Source organism: Asparagus officinalis, chromosome 1, assembly GCF_001876935.1.
Source record: "Asparagus officinalis chromosome 1, Aspof.V1, whole genome shotgun sequence".
NCBI classification, from domain to species: domain Eukaryota; kingdom Viridiplantae; phylum Streptophyta; class Magnoliopsida; order Asparagales; family Asparagaceae; genus Asparagus; species Asparagus officinalis.
In genome coordinates this window covers 119,403,466-119,413,003 of record NC_033794.1, presented here as the reverse complement: position 1 = coordinate 119,413,003, position 9,538 = coordinate 119,403,466, and positions in this window count along the sequence as shown.

Below are 9,538 nucleotides of genomic sequence, written 5' to 3'. Positions count from 1 at the left end.
AATCTATCTAATCCAATGGCTTACATTTCGATGGTAGAATTGTAAATATAGATAAATTTAATACACATCAGCTGTAAAAAACAATGTGAAAAGGGTAAAATTGGAACAATTTACTATATTAATAGTGGCTGGCAACATTGGAAACTGGAGATAATGATTAAAACCAAAAATACAACACGTCCTTTAATACTCTATCTTACTATCAACGTGCTACGTCCTTTCACTTCCCCATTTCTCTCTCTAACTCACTTTTACAGCACGCCCTTTAATACAACACGTCCTTTAATACTCTCTGTAACTCACTTCCATCTTCTATCAAGCTTTGATCTTCCATCTTCGCATGAAGAACACAGCAACAATTCATTAAAAATCATCCTAACCATCCAAGCTTTCGCTGGAGTGAATCTGGATTCACTCCATTGAATCTGGATTATATTGAAGCTCGATTCATTAGAGTGAATCCAGATTCACTGAATTGAATCCAGATTCACTGGACTGAAACTTGTTATCAAACAATAGCAAATCTGCAAAAATAAAAAACAAAAAGAATAAGAAACTTATGGTAAAAAAACAAGCTATAAAATTTTAAACCATGATAAGATTTCATATTTTACAGCAAAAAGTTACGATTTTTAAAAACAAGCTATAAAATTTTAAACCATGATAAGATTTCATATTTTACAGCAAAAAGTTACGATTTTTATGGTAAAAAACAAACACCTCACATAACTGAACAGCAAAAAGTTACGATTTTTATGGTAAAAAACAAACACCTCACATAACTGAATCTGGATTCACATAACTGAATCTGGATTCACTACAGTGAATCTAGATTCACTCATGCGTTTATTTCTTTGAAATTACAGCACATGCATTTATTTCTTCAACAGTTCATTAAAAACCATCCTAACCATCCAAGTTTTCGCTCCAGTGAATCTGGATTCACTCCAGTGAATCTGGATTCACTCCAGTGAATCTGGATTCACTCCAGTGAATCTGGATTCACTCTATTGAATCTGGATTATATTGAAGAATAAGAAACTTATGGTAAAAAACAAGCTATAAAATTTTAAACAAAAAGAATAAGAAACTTATGATAAAAAACAAGCTATAAAATTTAGCTATAAAATTTTAAACAAAAAGAATAAGAAACTTATGGTGAAAAACAAGCTATAAAATTTTAAACCATGAAAAGATTTCACCTTTTATAGCAAAAAATTACGATTTTATGGTGAAAAACAAACACCTCACATACTGAATCTGGATTCACTGCTGTGAATCGAGATTTACTACAGTGAATCTAGATTCACTCATGCGTGTCTTCGTTTTTCAACTGGTTTCTTCAAAAAACAAAAAACTTTTCAGACTAAAAGGTGAAATATTTCACCTTTTACAACAAAAAGCTACGATCTTTAAGGTTAAAACTAAAACTTTTAGATGAAAAATCAAACAAATTTCATAAACTTACCATTAAAGCGTCAAAAATAATATTTAACGACGACAAAGGTTGAAGACTGTGGTTGAAGATGAAGGTTGAAGACGAAGGTTGAAGAAGACCGTGGATAGGGAGATGTTGAAGACATAGACAGAGTTGCTGTGATTTTGGAGAGAGAGGACGTGTTGTATTTTTGGTTTTAATCATTATCTCCAGTTTCCAACACACACACACACACACACACACACACACACACACACATTTTAGTTTTTTGGTTTCATATTTATTGTTTTTTTAGTTTAGCTTTATAGATATGAAACAATAGTTATATTCATATACACTTTCTTATTTGTTTCATATTCTATTGTGTTTTAGAAAATATTGCATATATTATGCATTTTTGTGAAAATATTGTGTTCTTAGTTTTTAGACTTAACAATCACTATATACATATTTTATTAAGTCTATAAAATCATCTTATAAAGTTTCAAAGGTTTGTTTAAGTCAAAATGACAAAAACATGTGTTTTGTATTTTCATGTTCTAGACTAGTTTTGAAAAATGATGAGATTTTACAAATGTGAAGTGCAATTCCAAAAATTCTTTTTGTAACATATTCATTAACATGTTTATAAACATTTTCCAAAGGTATATATTTTTTAGAATTTATTTGCTATTTTTAAAGACACTTCAAAAATCAGTTTTACTATTCATAACAGGCTGATAATGTGTTAGCAGTCGACTGATAAAAATATTCAGTTGACTAAATAAAACACCTGGAATAACAAAAAGTTTCTGTTTTTATGTTGGTCGACTAGCCAGTTGACCGATGAGATCATCAGTCGACTGATAAGGTCCGTCAGTCGACTGATGAGCTGGAAAACACCTCTAACGGTCAGCTCATCAATCGACTGATGAAAGCCATCAGTCGACTGATGCTGTAATGGCTAGTTCTGGAAAACCCCTCTAACGGTCAGCTCATCAATCGACTGATGAAAGCCATCAGTCGACTGATGCTGTAATGGCTAGTTTTTTTCCAGCCTGTTCCAGTTTTGGGTTTTTAGTCTTTTACCTTGTTTTCTCTTGGCTTTGGGGTTCCTATAAATACCCCCACATATCCTCAGTTTTATTTAACAAAGAGAAAAGTTTTAAAGAGATTTACATGTTTGTTTAAGGGTTTTAAAAGTGTGTTAAGAGTTTAGTTTCTGAAGAAATTTTCACAAGGGCTTAAGGAAATAATCTTTGGTGTTTGGGCATTCGACTCATGTCCCTCTCTCTATTGTCATTATAGAGAAGTTTCCTTAAACTCAATTCTAGCTATTTATTGTTTTTTATCTTAATTTCCATAAGCTAGATTTTATATTGAGTTTATAATTGTTTTACTCTTTGCTTACACACACAACCATTGAGCTTATTATATTTGCATACATTGTATAATTGGGTTGTGGGTTTGTGTGACTTAGAGAGTGAGCCTACATAGAGTTCTCATCCAGTGTGGAGAACAAACTTTGTTGTATTTGAGCTTAATTGTGAGATCACTTTGTAATACACTTGTACACCGAGAGGAGTGTGTGGTGAGAGACGGGATCGTCCCAAGAGGAGTGGGGTAGGTGGTAATGCCTAGAGGTAGGTTGTAATTCCTAACACTTGAGGGAGACACGGGCTAGAGACCAACACTTAGAGGGTGTAAAGTGTGATTGTAAGAGTGTGTGATTGTAAAATTTTCGGTGAACTAGAAAACCAAGTGTGTAGAGAAGTTCCGGCTTCCAAACCGGTCGGGTGTGTCGTGATAGTGGAGATCTACTCGAGGTGAGGAGCGGAGAGGTAGGTCGTGTGGACTGAACTCCGTGATCATATCGTTTATTTGCGTTTATCATTAACGTTTCTTTATATTCGTGTTTATCATTTATATCGCCTTTGTCAATTGCTTGTTGTTTATATGGCCCTATCACCTTAGTAGTTGGTTTACCCTTATGTTACTTGTATATCCTTGCACATATATTTGTAATATATCATTCTTGCTAGGATTTATTCGTTAATAAGTTTTTAATTGGCATAAATTGGATTAGATTAGTATAAACCCTATTCATCTCCTCTAGGTTTTTTTCTAGTGGTATTAGAGTGTTTTCAGTGTTATTGACATCGCATGTGAAAATTAAATTGAAAAGAAAAAAGGGGGAAAAACAGATTCAATCCATGTTTGACTTCCCTAGAAGGGGCCAAAGTCAGCGTGAAAGTTAAAAAGTGCAGACAGCCCCTACCTAAAATATTGTATAGTTAACCAATCACTTAAAGCACAAGACAATTTTAAAGAAATAAATAACATGTTTTTATCAAGGAAAATGCTAATTTTACTATACTTTTTAAACTATTTTTGTATTATCACTAACAATTATGTGAGGACCTTCCTTTAAAATTTGCAATAAAAAAGTGGTGAGTCACCCGGACACCACTCTTTTATTTGTGATAATATCAGCATTAAAGTACGCTTATCAGTACTCTTTTATCAAATCATATTTAGTTTTCTAGCTTTAATATTGACGAGGATACACTATAACTCTAGTAAAAAAGTTAGATTCACACGTTCAATTTGCCAAACTATAAACTCTAAGTCAGTTATAGCATCAACTATTGGACAATTAGACCTTGACTAATATCTTGAACATGGTATTAGTCTGTACTAAGTAAAGATATGCAAATTTATAATGGAGTCTCTCATATATTAACCAAATATTATCTGGATATTTTATGGTTGAATGTCATCAGTAGGGATTCTTAACATTATTTTTATCATCAATCAAGATTCTTTTTATAAACTTTAATTAAATATTGTTAGTATGTCAGTGATATTAAGGGCCTTCAATCGGCAAAATAATCAGCAAAATCGCACATTTTTCCGCCATATCACTAACATATTAGCAAAATTTAACAAAAGTTTGTGAACATGAGCTAAGCAGATGGCAGACGTAACATTAGAAACCCTTACTAATGACTTTCAAATGTAAAGATCCCAAATGATTTTTCACCGATACATGTGACATCTTTACTCAAGTTTTGCTTAAAGAAAGAAAAGTAAAATGGCTAAGATTTGAAGTCGTAAGTAATAAGAAAATAATATGCTAGACACATGGTGCGTCATCTTCCTAGAAACCACCTTAAAATAAGGGTAATTATATAAAAACCATATCTCCATTTTAGTTTATACATAAACCATCTTTAAAGTGGGCTTTTGTTGCAATCAACCACCTCTCAATCAAAATTTTCCATTAAAAACTCAGAATTACCCTAAGAAAACTCATATTAAAGCCACATGACTCCTTTTTTAATGTTTAGTTCTTGTTAGGATGCAACTCATGTATTAATAAACTTGAATTTTAAAGCTTATTTTTGATTTTTAGTAAAACTTTGACTAGGAGGTGGTTGATTGTAACAAAAACTTACATTAAAGGTGGATTATGTATAAATTAAAACTTAAATGTGTTTCTGTATAATTACCATATTTTTAACGTGACTTCTATAAAAAAAAACCTAGTGTTTTTTTAGATCCGAAGTAATAATGCAAAAACCAAATTTCAGTTTGCGGAGGGTTCTTATGCAAAACTCGACGTCCAACTGGACTTACGAGTCTAGGGACCCAATAAACATTTAAGGGGTATTTATGGAACTTCATGATAATATAAAAAAAAGGAAGGGGAGAAAGTCTCTGATGCGGCATAAACATGTACCAAAAAGGTTGCAAGTGCACAACCGTGTCAAAATATAGTATTTAAGATATCGATCCCACGAGAAAGGTGTTTTGTAGGAGAAAATATAAAATTGGTTCTTATGTTGTGTGCGTGACAAGTAGGAGTGATAAGTGAATGTGATTGTGAAGAGATTGAGAGAGTAAAAATGGTGTGTGAATAGGTGCAAAGTGTAAGTGAGAGTGGATTTGAAAAAGAATGAGTATGATCAATAAGGTGAGAAGGAAAAAAAAAATCAAGAATGAAGAATAAAATTCTAGAATAAAAGAAAATGCAAGAAATTAAAGATGGTGGATTCAATTATAGATATGGATAATCTACAATTGAACCCACTTCTTAGAAAATGGTGATTCCCTAGAGGGTTCTAGCCTAAAGGCGAATCAAACAAAATAAAAATAAATAAAAAGAAAAACTAAACCCAAGAGGGTTCTAGCCTCAAGGTGAATAGTATAAGAAATTAAAATCTAACTACAAAATAAATTGTAAAATCTAAACTACAAAATAAAATTGCAAGAATTAAATGCAAGAAAATAAATCTACTCTATAAGCATGAAATAAATCTAAGGCAAGAGGGTTCTAGCCTCTTGGCTATTTAATAAGAAAATAAAATCTAACTACAAGCATTAGAAATAAATCTACACTAATAAGCAATAAAAAGGAAATAAAAGAGAAAAAGGAAAGAAAATGCAAACCTCTAAATAATTCTTCATCTCCATCTTCATCATCCAACAAAGAGAAGAAATATTTAAAGTGGTGAAAAAATTATTATTATTAATTGCAACTAAAGTTACAATTTTTGGAAGGCCTTCTCAATTAAGAGTAGCCCTCCTCTCCAAAAGGAGTTACAAAAATTTTCACACCTCTAACCCCTCACTCTCTACCCCTATTTATAGTAAACATCAGTGAATGAGAGCCATTGGATTGAAATCTTATCCAAAAACAACAAATTTCAGCCTTAGATTCGTAACAGACTGCCCAGCGTATCGATGCAGGCATCGATACAGGCATCGATGCAGGCATCGATGTCGGTATCGATGCAGGCATCGATGCCGCCATCGATGCAGGCATCGATGCCTGCCCTTCTCCTTTTGCTGTCCGCAGAGTTCCTCTTCTATTGGCTTTTGGACTTGGATTTTGGGCTTTTGCTTGGGCTTTTGGGCTTCTTGATTTCTTCATGTATTTATTTTGGGCTTTGGCATTTCTTGGGCTTTTCTTCTTTTTCTTAGCTTGGGCTTTTGGATAATTTGGAAATTGATTTTCCAATTGGCTTCATTTCTTCATTTAATCATGGGCTTTTTGTTGAGAGATGGGAATTTGAGATTTATTCTTCATTAACCTGCAATTAAACATAAAAACAGTTATTAGTGGTATATTTATTCATATAAAATAGATAATGAGGGTATAAAACTGTAATAAAATGTGATTATCAAATACCCCCACACCTAAACTTTTGCTAGTCCTCTAGCAAAGAAAATAAAAAGAAAATCCTAACTCACTTTCGCAGGAATCGCGGTTGTATTTAGCGCATACAACAAGCCTTTAAACCCCTAGGTTACCCTAGTGGACGAGTTGTAGTCTCGTGAGGGTTTGCAGTGAATATACCCACAAAATTCGGTCAACTTGCCAAATTAAAGAAGTCAGTAAATAACTAAATTCACTTGATAACTTTTAGATAATCTAATTGGAGCCAGTTATCACTCAAGAAAACATTTTTATATATAACTCTAAGGTATATTTTTAAGAAAATCTTCTCATTGTAGCAATACAAAACCAAGCCAAACTTAGAAATTTAATTTAAAAGTTTTGAAAAGAACATGCTAACTCTTTGTTTTAAATAATTTTCAAGTTGCTTGATTTAAAATATTTTCCAAGACCATATATACAACTATAAAACATTTATTAGTTTTTTTAACTCTTTCTTCCTTGGTGATTTTTTCTACTTTAACGGGCTTTCTAAGTGACCATTTAACGAGTTTTGGGCCAATGGATCCCAACCCAAATGGGCTTAGGTCATTAAGTATGGAAATACTCCTTGGGCTTAATTACTCGGTCAGCTTAGGCTTTATAAGATAGAATCACCTTGAATTAAAGAGTTTTTTTTTCTTTTTGGTGCCCATTTTTCACACTCTTCTTTTGCAATTTTTTTCTATCTGGAAAGGGAGCAACCGGTCTAAATCTATCAAAAGCAGGCTCAGGTTCGGGTTCAGGTTCTTGGTCATCTGAGGGGAGTGATTGTTGAATAGATTCATCAGAAGGAGAAGGAGAAGGAATTTGTACAGGATCAAGAGTTTGACTTGGCGGAGTTCTCACTTGATTATCGACCTGTCTACCTGACCGAAGTGAATGGATTGCATTCACTTGAGCTTCATAGGATGAACTGCATCCTGTGTTATTAGGGTTGACCACGGGTTGACTCGGAAATTTTCCTTTCTCTCTTTCACTCACGGCACTAGCTAGTTGACCAAGTTGGGATTCTAATCTAGCTATAGCTTGAGTGTTGGAGTTGAGCATTTGTCCGGTTGATTGCATGAAGGAATTCAACGTGCTAGATGTTTGAGTCAACATATTCGTGGTTTGAGTAGAGGCCTTAATTATGGTTTCTAAACCCCTTTCCAAGACATTGAGACGTTTATCTTGATCTGGATTGTGAGGAGTTTGAATTACAGCTTGATGAGGAGGAGACTGATTTTGATACGGCAGATTGGGTTGTTGAAATTGTGAATGAGAATTGAATGGAACTGTGTTTCCCCTAGGAAAATGTTGGGTCGAAGCGGGAGTGAAATTTTGAGTTCCGGGAGAATTTCCTAGATTCCATGCAAAGTTGGGATGATTTCTCCAACCTGGATTGTAGGTTGGAGAAAATGGATCATTTCTAGGGTGCTGGAATGCAGCGTTCATCTGTTCTATTGCGTTGTTATTTCCTAGGAGAGGGCATTCCTCTGAAACGTGGGTAGGAGACTGACAATTATGACATCCTGGGAAAGAAACATGATTGAGTTGAGCTGGAGCTCGTTCCTTAATTTCTAAGGCTTCTAACCTCCGCAGAATTGTCGCCATCTTCGCTTCAGAAGCAATGTTTGACTCCAAGGAAAGACCACTAGACTTAGAATGGGGAACTGATGAAACCCTGTCATCGCACTGTTCCCATTGCATTGTTTTTTCAGAAAGACTCTCCAAAAACTCCCAAGCTTCATCAGCATTTTTCCTCATAAAATCCCCGTGGCACATTGATTCTAAGGAAGTTTTTGCAGAATAATCTAATCCCTCATAAATTATTTGGCACAATCGCCATTTCTCTAAACCGTGATGAGGACATTGGATGAGAAGATCTTTAAATCGGTCAAAATACTTCCAAAAAGGTTCTCCCGGGATAATTTTAAAGTTTTGAATGCTGTTCCTAAGCTTTACCGTTTTATGAATAGGAAAAAATTTCTTAAGAAAAACGGTGACAAATTCATCCCAAGTTGAGATGGAATTTGTTGGTAAGCTGTACAGCCATTTTTTAGCTTTATCCTTAAGAGCAAATGGAATAAATCTAAGCTTAACCGCATCTTCATTTAATTCTCTCATTTTAATCATAATACACACTTCCTCAAATTCCGAAATAAAAATATATGCGTCTTCTGTTTCATTACCAAGGAATTTGGGAAGCATGTTTATGTATTGCGGTCTAAGCTCAAAACTTATTCCATTTGTTTCGGGGAGCCTAATGCATGAGGGGATTGCATTCCTAATGGGATAGCACATATCATGAAGAACGGGTGGATTAGGATGCTCCATTTCTATGATTGGTTCAAAGCGAATTAATCGATGTGTATTATCCCTAATCCACTGTTGCATACACCAAAATATTTCTTTTTATTTTTTTTCTTAAATTAGTTTTTTTTTTGAGAAGATAAAGAAAAAGAAAAATCCTAACTGAAACAAATCAAAACAATCACTTTTCAATCAACTCTAATTCTAGGGTTTAGCCTAACTCAACTAGACCAGCTCCTAACCAAAAACTCCTACAGTGAAAAGATCAAAGTTTTACCCAGGTAGTTAGCCAGGTAAGGATAGTACTAGAGGGTGATCAAAGATCAATTAAGTACCTCTTTCCTTGCGGAGCGCTTTACGCAACCCCTAAACCTTGCCTTAGACACCAACTAATCTGAGAAAACTTAAACCGGTTCACTTAAGGATTTCTTGTTCCTTATTGAGCTCGAATCCTTAGGGGCCAACGTCTAATGAGTTTTATTAGGCTTGGGTGGTGTAGTGAGGAATTAGTGATTTTTGGGCTAAGGAAAGGGTGATGAAATCCCTCACCTTATCTTGATTATGGGGTTTTGCCCTTAAAAATATTTTTAAGTGTGTGTCAAATC